This window comes from Bufo gargarizans, chromosome 3 (genome assembly GCF_014858855.1).
Source record: "Bufo gargarizans isolate SCDJY-AF-19 chromosome 3, ASM1485885v1, whole genome shotgun sequence".
Taxonomy (NCBI): Eukaryota; Metazoa; Chordata; class Amphibia; order Anura; family Bufonidae; genus Bufo; species Bufo gargarizans.
This window is the reverse complement of record NC_058082.1, coordinates 4,996,988-5,009,452: the sequence shown is the minus strand read 5'-3', so window position 1 is coordinate 5,009,452 and position 12,465 is coordinate 4,996,988. Positions and strand designations below refer to the sequence as shown.

General features: G+C 49.8%; 1 protein-coding gene across 7 annotated transcripts in view; it reads right to left on the bottom strand.

Annotated features, from left to right (window-relative positions):
- LOC122932527 (NACHT, LRR and PYD domains-containing protein 12-like) overlaps window positions 1-12,465 on the bottom strand; it is a 343,399-nt gene that overhangs the window by 311,005 nt on the left and 19,929 nt on the right. The gene's annotated exons all lie outside the window — the stretch shown is intronic.

The window sequence follows — 12,465 nt, the reverse complement described above, 5'->3', positions numbered from 1 at the left end:
TGATGAGAAAAGACAGAGATATTTATGTAAGCCTGGTGTTGCATTGATACATGACTTGCCACCACCCTATAATGGCGCCGGGAAAAAAGCAGGTGGGTGGACCTGCAAAACATGTGGTCAACAGAATCCCTCCTCCCGTGATACGTGCCTTCCCTGTGGGGTTCCCCACCCACAAAACCACACCTTGGTAACTACTCCCCGGCACGTCCCATCACTTCCCTTGTTAGCTACAGCGCCATCTTGTCCCCAGGCAACGCCCATGAACGGACCTTTAATATCATTCGGTCCGGACCCCCCCCCGTCACTCCTATGTCACCCTTGCCCTTTCCTACTACCTTGTACCCCATGGTTAACCCGGACGGTACATTCATGCTACCCCACTCACCTGCCACCCTTACTCCTATAATGGTAGGGGGGCAACCTGATGAAGCAGAACAGGGGGATGCAGACGGTGCTGCAGAATCCACAATGGGCATACAAAATGCACCGGGTAATATGCAGACTCCTTCGCGGGGTACCCCGACAGACTACGGGGATCCGCCAACTTTACCCCTGGCACCACAGTGGACTGTACCCATGACCGTGCGCCCATCACGACGTTCACAAGATCAAATACTGCAGGGTAAGATTACAGAGTTACAAAAGAACTTACAGAAAATTGAGCAGGGAAACCTTGAGACACTGAAAGAAGCCCTAGCACTTAACCGGCCACAGGGACCACCAAAATATGTGTCTTTCACCCCACAACAGTTATTCACCATAGTGAATTTACTGCCTGACCCTGAGACCCATCCCATGCCCTTTTTCAGGAAACTGTCCCAAGTGCATCAAACCTATGGGTGCACATGGTCGGACCTGCAAAGTATAGTGGAAAACAAGACAGGTGAATACTCCACACTGATAATGGATCAAATCCACATCCCTGAACTTAAAGGTGCTAACTTTGACCCCTGGGATCATGAGTCTGGAGAATTCTTTATAGAACAACTACAGAAATGGACAAAAGCTAAATTAGCAGATCATTCCACCACACTGCAGGACAGCTGCGGGGGATCAGTTGACCCCCACCTTTTTTCTTTTCACAGAAATGTTAGTTTCTGCTGTGTTAGTCTGATAAGAAACTGTCTCGCTTCTTGGTCTTTGTGGTTTTCACTCAAATTATGTGACACCCACGGCTGCCGGATGTCTGACAATAAAATTCTGCACTGATTCATATGAGCAAGGGGATTCGCTGCAAACCATTTTGCAGCTCATCCCCAATACTCTCTGGGCCAGAGGACCCCAGGATATTGGATACCTCAATGTCCCACCAGTCACTGTGACTCTGAAGGACCCCAAAGTCCTACCATACAAAGAGACTGGACCCAGTAGCCAGAGAAGCCCCTTCCTGTGTCAGAGCTATCCATGCTGCCAGCTCTCTTCTAAATGTCACATCTGACGTTGTGCTGGGTCATCCCCTCACTATTCTGGCTCCCCGTGACATTTCTGCCATCCTCCAGCAGACTCAACCTAAACACCTCACTGCACAGCGCCACCTCCGGCTTCCGTGTAGTTTGCTTCTGCCAGATAATGTCACCATTCAGAGGTGCCACATCCTCCATCCTGCTGCACTCCTTCCTCTTCCAAGGGGGGAGTATACTGGAGAATCTGAAGATTTTATTGATCTACAGGCATACTCGAGCTGACACCTCTGAAGCCAGAGGAAAAGCCCTAGCTGACCAAGCAGCCAAGGAAGCAGCAGTGAAAGAGGAAAGAGTCCAGTCAGACCAGATTATGATAACACAGGAAGACCTGGAACAAGAAGAAATCACATGGGACCTCCTGAAACAAATACAGAAACAGGCCATGCCACAAGGAAAATTGGATTGGCTAAAAGAGTCAGCCCAAGAAGAGAAAGAATCTGGACTGTGGACCCAAGGAAAGAGAGCATCTCTGCCCAAAGCTCTCTATCCTCTGATAGCTTCAATAGCTCATGGGCCCACCCACCAATCTAAGACCATCATGAAAGAACTAATAGACAATGGCCCCAGGGATAACCCCTGTCCTGGTGAGGCATACTCAGTCTTGCCTCATCTGTGCGCAGTGCAACCCGGGAAGACCTGAGCCTACACCAACCAAATGTCTCCCCAAAGCCCAGTACCCGTTCCAACGGATTCAAATTGACCACATCCAGATGCCAATGTGCCAAGGGTTTCAATATGTGCTAGTAGTGGTAGACTTGTTCTCTGGGTGGCCAGAAGCCTACCCCGTCCGAAACCAGACAGCAACCACTACTGCAAAAAAACTGATGCAGGAGCTTGTCTGTAGGTTCAGAGTACCTGAGGTCATTGAGAGTGATCAGGGCCCAGCATTCACTGCTAGATTAACCCAAGAAGTCTGGAAGATGGTAGGGTCACACTTAGCCTATCACACACCCTACAGACCCCAAAGCAGCGACAAAGTCAAACGACTGAACGGGGTACTGAAGTCCAAGATGCTCAAAATGACTAGGGAGACAGGGCTCAGTTGGGTACAATGCCTGCCAATAGCACTATTTTCAGCTAGACACACCCCTAGGCCTCCACACCAAATTTTGTTTAGGACACGGCCTAGGATGGGACAGTACTTCCCACAGCAATTGCAAATGCATTATGAATCTGTTGCTAAATATGTGATTGCCCTGAGTAAACAATTGTCTAACATACGTGCACAAGTTTTCTCTTCCATTCCAGATCCTGACTCCCTAGAGGGAATACACAATCTCAAACCTGGAGAGTGGGTGGTGGTAAAGAAACACATCAGAAACACCCTCGAACCACGATACAAGGGGCCTTACCAGATGTTGCTGACTACCCCGACCTCTGTAAAACTAGAAGGGAGGCTTACCTGGATCCACGCCTCACATTGTAAAAGAGTAAAAAGGCTGTCCCGACGACCCTGGAACAATAAGCCATGAGGATTCACATACTGATCATGACTTTGACAGTGGGCATATCAGCAGTGTTCACACCACTGGGTGATGAATGGGACAATTCACTGACACGGCACCATCAAATTCTAGTCCAGGGGTTGAGACACTCAGATTGTTGGATCTGTACCCACAGTCCCGTGAGTTCAACCAGTATGCCTTATTTTGCAATACCCGTGGACCTTTCTGAACTGATTGACCTGTCTAATTCTACCATCTTTATCACTAGTATACACCAAGTTAAATCCAGTACAAACAAGGACAGGGAAGTAGCCTTACCTGTTGCAGGGTGGGCAGATGCCTCATTGCTCATGATAAACAGATCAGGACCCTCGGTAGATTATAGCTCCACTCCTTGGCAAGAGGGACACTGGGCTAATGTCACATGTTTTCCAAGCTGGACACACTGTTATTGTCTCCAAGTACAAACCAAAGGTATGACATTTAGTCCACACATACACTCAGGTTACAATGATTCAAAAACAGACAGCCACGTGCAGTGTATTGGTGTAGATGCTGAGAACGGAAAGGATCTGCCCTGTAACAACCGTACTGTACAGGATCTCCTGACAGGTATATTAGCTAACGACACCGAAAGTCAGTCAAAAGGATATGATTTGGCGAAAGGGACACAATTAGCCAAACTAATTACCCGATTATTCAATGGCACAGCAGTAGCAGTTCCAGAAGACATATACTTAGTTTGTGGACACAAAGTGTACAAATGGTTATCCGAGAATGTCACAGGACTGTGCACCATCGCCAGGCTTACTCCTGCTACCTTTATAGTACCACACTCTGAAATTGGCATAAATGCAGTACCTAAACACACCTTGTACCGTAGGGCCAAAGATAACACACCCAGACCAAATGGCAAGCCACATGTAGTAGAGATGAGCATTACCAACAAAACTGTTAGTTCCATCTTCATATATCCCATGATAGCGCAGATGTGGGATCATCTGGTAGTAGCAACAGACTACCTAGATGACCAAATATGGGAAGTGATGAGACTTATGAATACCTCAAACATTGTGCAAAACCAGTTAATCATTGTCACCAACCAACACACATTAGTTCTAGATTATGTTACAGCTAAAGATGGAGGTATGTGCCAGGTTGTGGGACCCTCTTGTTGCCATTACATAGACCCGCAGGGTAATTTGCAAGTTAAGGTGGGTATAGAGAAGATGGCGGATTTAAGGGATAAATGGATGGACGCACATAAAGCTGATAAAGATACATGGTGGTCTGATACCTTCTCTTCCCTTAACCCCAATAACTGGTTCAAAGGTATTGGGGGTTGGCTCATGGGAATTGTCCAAGTAATATTGCAGGTAGCCCTAATAATATTGGTGATATATGTAGTGATTAAGCTCGTTGTTATTTGTGTGACCCGCTTTTCAAAAAGAATGAAGAAAACTGATGAACGACCTATTATGCTCCTCTACGATGAGGAAGGACAGAAGGAAACATTGTTCAACACAGCTCCCCCTCCTCACAATGATGCATGGCTGAGATAGGGTGAGATTAGAGTTGAGCGAACACCTGGATGTTCGGGTTCGAGAAGTTCGGCCGAACTTCCCGGAAATGTTAGGGTTCGGGATCAATGGGGACCCGAACTTTTCGGTACTAAAAAGGCTGTAAAACAGCCCAGGAAAGGGCTAGAGGGCTGCAAAAGGCAGCAACATGTAGGTAAATCCCCTGCAAACAAATGTGGATAGGGAAATGAATAAAAATAAAAATTCTCCAAAATCAATTGGAGAGAGGTTCCATAGCAGAGAATCTGGCTTCCCGTCACCCACCACTGGAACAGTCCATTCTCAGATATTTAGGCCCCGGCACCCAGGCAGAGGAGAGAGGTCCCGTAACAGAGAATCTGGCTTCATGTCAGCAGAGAATTAGTCTGCATGTCATAGCAGAGAATCAGGCTTCACGTCACCCAACATTGGAACAGTCCATTGGCATATATTTAGGCCCCGGCACCCAGACAGAGGAGAGGTTCATTCAAATTTGGGTAGCCTTGCAATATAATGGTGAAATGAAAATAAAAATAGGATTGAATGAGGAAGTGCCCTGGAGTACAATAATATATGGTTAAGAGGAGGTAGTTAATGTCTAATCTGGACAAGGGACGGACAGGTCCTGTGGGATCCATGCCTGGTTCATTTTTATGAACGTCAGCTTGTCCACATTGGCTGTAGACAGGCGGCTGCGTTTGTCTGTAATGACGCCCCCTGCCGTGCTGAATACACGTTCAGACAAAACGCTGGCTGCCGGGCAGGCCAGCACCTCCAAGGCATAAAAGGCTAGCTCTGGCCACGTGGACAATTTAGAGACCCAGTAGTTGAATGAGGCCGAACCATCAGTCAGTACGTGGAGGGGTGTGCACACGTACTGTTCCACCATGTTAGTGAAATATTGCCTCCTGCTAACACGTTGCGTATCAGGTGGTGGTGCAGTTAGCTGTGGCGTGTTGACAAAACTTTTCCACATCTCTGCCATGCTAACCCTGCCCTCAGAGGAGCTGGCCGTGACACAGCTGCCTTGGTGACCTCTTGCTCCTCCTCTGCCTTGGCCTTGGGCTTCCACTTATTCCCCTGTGACATTTGGGAATGCTCTCAGTAGCGCGTCTACCAACGTGCGCTTGTACTCGCGCATCTTCCTATCATGCTCCAGTGCAGGAAGTAAGGTGGGCACATTGTCTTTGTAGCGTGGATCCAGCAGGGTGGCAACCCAGTAGTCCGCACACGTTAAAATGTGGGCAACTCTGCTGTCGTTGCGCAGGCACTGCAGCATGTAGTCGCTCATGTGTGCCAGGCTGCCCAGGGGTAAGGACAAGCTGTCCTCTGTGGGAGGCGTATCGTCATCGTCCTGCCTTTCCCCCCAGCCACGCACCAGTGATGGACCCGAGCTGCGTTGGGTGCCACCCCGCTGTGCCCATGCTTCATCCTCATCCTCCTCCACCTCCTCCTCATCCTCGTCCTCCAGTAGTGGGCCCTGGCTGGCCACATTTTTACCTGGCCTCTGCTGTTGCCAAAAACCTCCCTCTGAGTCACTTCGAAGAGACTGGCCTGAAAGTGCTAAAAATGACCCCTCTTCCTCCTCCTCCTCCTCCTCCTCCTCCTCCTCCTGGGCCACCTCCTCTTCCATCATCGCCCTAAGTGTTTTCTCAAGGAGACATAGAAGTGGTATTGTAACGCTGATAACGGCGTCATCACCACTGGCCATGTTGGTGGAGTACTCGAAACAGCGCAACAGGGCACACAGGTCTCGCATGAAGGCCCAGTCATTGGTGGTGAAGTGGTGCTGTTCCGCAGTGCGACTCACCCGTGCGTGCTGCAGCTGAAACTCCACTATGGCCTGCTGCTGCTCGCACAGTCTGTCCAGCATGTGCAAGGTGGAGTTCCACCTGGTGGGCACGTCGCATATGAGGCGGTGAGCGGGAAGGCCGAAGTTACGCTGTAGCGCAGACAGGCGAGCAGCAGCAGGATGTGAACGCCGGAAGCGCGAACAGACGGCCCACACTTTATGCAGCAGCTCTGACATGTCGGGGTAGTTGTGAATGAACTTCTGCACCACCAAATTCAGCACATGCACCAAGCAAGGGATGTGCGTCAAACTGGCTAGTCCCAGAGCTGCAACGAGATTTCGCCCATTATCACACACCACCAGGCCGGGCTTGAGGCTCACCGGCAGCAACCACTCGGTCTGTTGTTCTATACCCCCCCTACAACTCCTGTGCGGTGTGGGGCCTGTCCCCCAAACATATGAGTTTCAGAATGGCCTGCTGACGTTTACCCCGGGCTGTGCTGAAGTTGGTGGTGAAGGTGTGTGGCTGACTAGATGAGCAGGTGGAAGAAGAGGAGGAGGAAGTCGAGTAGGAGGAGGTGGCAACAGGAGGCAAAGAATGTTGCCCTGTGATCCTTGGCGGCGGAAGGACGTGCGCCAAACAGCTCTCCGCCTGGGGCCCAGCTGCCACTACATTTACCCAGTGTGCAGTTAGGGAGATATAGCGTCCCTGGCCGTGCTTACTGGTCCACGTATCTGTGGTTAGGTGGACCTTGCCACAGATGGGGTTGCGCAGTGCACACTTGATTTTATCGGATACTTGGTTGTGCAAGGAAGGCATGGCTCTCTTGGAGAAGTAGTGCCGGCTGGGAACAACATACTGTGGGACAGCAAGCGACATGAGCTGTTTGAAGCTGTCTGTGTCCACCAGCCTCAATGACAGCATTTCATAGGCCAGTAGTTTAGAAATGCTGGCATTCAGGGCCTGGGATCGAGGGTGGCTAGGTGGGAATTTACGCTTTCTCTCAAATGTTTGTGAGATGGAGAGCTGAACGCTGCCGTGTGACATGGTTGAGATGCTTGGTGACGGAGGTGGTGGTGGTGTTGGTGGTACATCCCCTGTTTGCTGGGCGGCAGGTGCCAACGTTCCTCCAGAGGCAGAGGAAGAGGCCGAGGCGGCAGCAGCAGAAGAGGTAGCAGGGGGAGCCTGAGTGACTTCCTTGGTTTTAAGGTGTTTACTCCACTGCAGTTCATGCTTTGCATGCAGGTGCCTGGTCATGCAGGTTGTGCTCAGGTTCAGAACGTTAATGCCTCGCTTCAGGCTCTGATGGCACAGCGTGCAAACCACTCGGGTCTTGTCGTCAGCACATTGTTTGAAGAAGTGCCATGCCAGGGAAGTCCTTGAAGCTGCCTTTGGGGTGCTCGGTCCCAGATGGCGGCGGTCAGTAGCAGGCGGAGTCTCTTGGCGGCGGGTGTTCTGCTTTTGCCCACTGCTCCCTCTTTTGCTACGCTGTTGGCTCGGTCTCACCACTGCCTCTTCCTCCGAACTGTGAAAGTCAGTGGCACAACCTTCATTCCATGTGGGGTCTAGGACCTCATCGTCCCCTGCATCGTCTTCCACCCAGTCTTGATCCCTGACCTCCTGTTCAGTCTGCACACTGCAGAAAGACGCAGCAGTTGGCACCTGTGTTTCGTCATCATCAGAGACATGCTGAGGTGGTATTCCCATGTCCTCATCATCAGGAAACATAAGTGGTTGTGCGTCAGTGCATTCTATGTCTTTCACCGCTGGGGAAGGGCTAGGTGGATGCCCTTGGGAAACCCTGCCAGCGGAGTCTTCAAACAGCATAAGAGACTGCTGCATAACTTGAGGCTGAGACAGTTTCCCTGGTATGCATGGGGGTGATGTGACAGACTGATGGGGTTGGTTTTCAGGCGCCATCTGTGCGCTTTCTGCAGAAGACTGGGTGGGAGATAATGTGAACGTGCTGGATCCACTGTCGGCCACCCAATTGACTAATGCCTGTACCTGCTCAGGCCTTACCATCCTTAGAACGGCATTGGGCCCTACCATATATCGCTGTAAATTCTGGCGGCTACTGGGACCTGAGGTAGTTGGTACACTAGGACGTGTGGATGTGGCAGAACGGCCACGTCCTCTCCCAGCACCAGAGGGTCCACTAACACCACCACGACCATGTCCACGTCCGCGTCCCTTACTAGATGTTTTCCTCACTGTTATCGTTCACCACAACAACAAATATATTATTTGGCCCAATGTATTGTATTCAAATTCAGCTGAATATAAATTTGAGGCCTAGTATTTAGGCGCTGGGTGACCGGGATAGATTTACTGACAGAATTAGACTTGGAAATGCACAGTAGCGTGTGTGTGAAGTTATTCTGAATGACCCTATGTGCACCTTGAATATTATATACCCTTTTAGGGATAGATTTCAAATAGCTCTGATACAGCAGAAACCACTAAATTAGGAAATTGCTAAATTGGGAATTGTTTTTCAACCTAGAACAAAAAATGTGCTTTGACGGACACTAAATAACTTGCCCAGCCAGAACAGTACAGCGGTAACGACAGATTTAGCGGGATATAAATTTGAGGCCTAGTATTTAGGCGCTGGGTGACCGGTATGGATTTACTGACAGAATTAGACTTGGAAATGCACAGTAGCGTGTGTGTGAAGTTATTCTGAATGACCCTATGTGCACCTTGAATATTATATACCCTTTTAGGGATAGATTTCAAATAGCTCTGATATAGCAGAAACCACTAAATTATGAAATTGCTAAATTGGGAATTGTACTTCAACCCAGAACAAAAAATGTGCTTTGACGGACACTAAATAACTTGCCCAGCCAGAACAGGACAGCGGTAACGAGAGATTTAGCGGGATATAAATTTGAGGCCTAGTATTTAGGCGCTGGGTGACCGGTATGGATTTAGTGACAGAATTAGACTGGGATATGGCCAAAAAATAACCACACTATTGCTGGTTAAATGCACTTGGTGACGGGCGCAGCTTGCCCCTGATGTAGTATATGGCCAAAAAATGAACAGACTATTGCTGGTTAAATGCACTTGGTGTGACAGCTTGACCAACCACACTACTGAGGGTTAAATGCACTTGGTGACAGGCGCAGCTTGCCCCTGATGTAGTATATGGCCAAAAAATGAACAGACTATTGCTGGTTAAATGCACTTGGTGTGACAGCTTCACCCTGATGTAGGCTTTAGCCAAAAAACAACCACACCATTGAGGGTTAAATGCACTTGGTCGCAGCTTGTGCTGGCGCACCACAAGACACAAAATGGCGCCGATCACCCCAGAAAAAAGTGACTGACAAACGGTCTGGGCAGCCTAAAAACAGTGAGCAATTGAATTTCAGCAGCTCAATGACCCACAGCTGCAGATCGATCGATTAATCAAGTCCTTTGGAGGAGTTAATCTGCCTAATCTCGCCCTACTGTCGCAGCCGCAACCTCTCCCTACGCTAATCAGAGCAGAGTGACGGGCGGCGCTATGTGACTCCAGCTTAAATAGAGGCTGGGTCACATGGTGCTCTGGCCAATCACAGCCATGCCAATAGTAGGCATGGCTGTGACGGCCTCTTGGGGCAAGTAGTATGACGCTTAGTGATTGGCTGCTTTGCAGCCTTTCAAAAAGCGCCAAGAAAGCGTCACAAAAGCGCCAAGAAAGCGTCACAAAAGCGCCAAGAAAGCGACGAACACCGAACCCGAACTTTTACGAAAATGTCCGGGTTCGGGTCCGTGTCACGGACACCCCAAAATTCGGTACAAACCCGAACTATACAGTTCGAGTTCGCTCATCCCTAGGTGAGATGAATCCCAGGGTATTACCACAAGTCCGAGCAACCGGGAGCCTACCTATAAGGGGTAGGTTGTCGCCACTGCGGGTGAAGAGGATACGAATGGTATGCTCAGGGGATTCGCTAGGTGAAGGGAAAGTCTACAATCAAGTCTCCAAGGGGGGACTGTTATGGATTATTGATACAAAATGGATACTTGCTTGTTGAGCTAAGATGGCGGCCAGGCATTCAGCCTACACCTATAAACTAGAATCTGTTTCTTTGTGGTTTCCGTTCAGCTCAAGCAAGCAGTTACAAAGAAAGAAGTAGTAACGGTTTCACCCAGGAGCAAGGGGGGAGGGGGGAGGAATTTCCTCTGGCCGTCAAGGTTACAGAAAAGTAGAGAGTTCATAGCCAATAGAAAATATATACTTTATCTTTCACCCCCCTCCCACTCTCTCCTCTCGTGAAAACTATGTATTGTCTGTTGTTTTCAGAAATAAACCAGAGATCCTTTTTAACCCCATGCAGTGGGTTGTCTGTCTGATCTCTCCGTGCACGTATCTTAATTTGGAGCAGTACATCAACCGAACTGGCAGTTTGGCCAGAACCAGAACAGGAGCAGTGGGCTAAAGCAGAACACCCGCCGCCAAGAGACTCCGCCTGCTACTGACCGCCGCCATCTGGGACCGAGCACCCCAAAGGCAGCTTCAAGGAGTTCCCTGGCATGGCACTTCTTCAAACAATGTGCTGACGACAAGACCCGAGTGGTTTGCACGCTGTGCCATCAGAGCCTGAAGCGAGGCATTAACGTTCTGAACCTGAGCACAACCTGCATGACCAGGCACCAGGGCCGGCGTCATAACCCGGCATCCCCGGGCAAGTGCCGGGGCCCAATGCTCCTGGGGGGGGCCCACTGAGCTGCTATGAGCACTTCCATCAATACAGATGGGAGCTCTCACTGCTGTCATTTCAGTTACGCAGTACCCCCTTGGTGGGGCCCCCTGAGCTGCAGAGACTCAGAACATGCCCCCTCTACACAGGAAACATGCTGCCTGCCTGAGGAGAGAGACCGGAGGGCTGGAGCTGTGAGTGAGTCTGCACTGTGACTGTTTCTTGTCTGGGGGACTCTCCGATCGGCTGCTGCTTCATTCTATTTAGTTGTATTACTGTTTCATTAAGCAGTTTGCCTCCATGATACCTGCCCCCCCCCCCATATCCTGTCCTATCTCATCCTCATGGGGCCCCTGCTGTCTCCTTTCCTCCCTCATGTATCCAGAGCTCCTGTTTCACCCCCTATCTCCTGTTGCTGCCCTGCACAGACCTCCTGCCCCTACTTCTTGTATGAATCCCCCTCAGAGCCCCTTCAACCTACTTGCTGTGTCCACCCCTCCTGTCCACCCAGGGCCCCTGTCTCACTCCTCTGCCTCTCAATATGGTGGCATCTGAACAGCATTCACCATAAGGACCTTCTAACGTCACAGGGTCATGTGACTGTTCCCCCCACCCCGTACTGTGCCCACTTATACCCTGCATTGTGCCCTCTTACCACACCCTGTGCAGTGCCCATAGTCATTCCCTGTACTGTGCCCTCTTATACCCTTTTATCCGGTCACTGTATGGTGGTTTTATCATTGTATGGCGGTGTTATCACTATATGGCGGTGGTATCCAATAACTGCATGGCCATAACTGTATCCCCTTCCCTGCCCACGCCATCCTTTTTTAGACCTGGCATGAGCGGGAAAAGATACAGATTGTGGTGCTAAGGACCTTTGTGCCACAATCGGTGTCAGAAATACGCCTAAGGCTACTTTCATACCTGCGTTTAGGTGCGGATCCGTCTGGTATTTGCACAGACGGATCCGCACCTATAATGCAAACGCTTACATCCGTTCAGAACGGATACGTTTGCATGAGGATGCAAACGGATCCGTTAAGACTTTACATTGAAAGTCAATGGGGGACGGATCCATTTGAAAATTGAGCCATATTGTGTCAACTTCAAACGGATCCGTCCCCATTGACTTACATTGTAAGTCTGGACGGATCAGTTTGCCTCCGCACGGCCAGGCGGACACCCGAACTCTTCAAGCAGCGTTCAGGTGTCCGCCTGCTGAGCGGAGGCTGAACGCCGCCAGACTGATGCATTCTGAGCGGATCCGCGTCCACTCAGAATGCATTAGGGCTGTACGGATCCGTTCGGGGCCGCTTGTGACAGCCTTCAAACGGAGCTCACAAGCGGAGCCCCGATCGCTAGTGTGAAAGTAGCCTAACATAGACGTATTTCTATATAATAAATGACCCCCTAATTGTATTATTATTTGGGGGTAGGGCTAATATCTTTACAGTATATAGATTCTAGTGTATTATACTGTGCCCTGTATTTCCCAGTAGAAAATG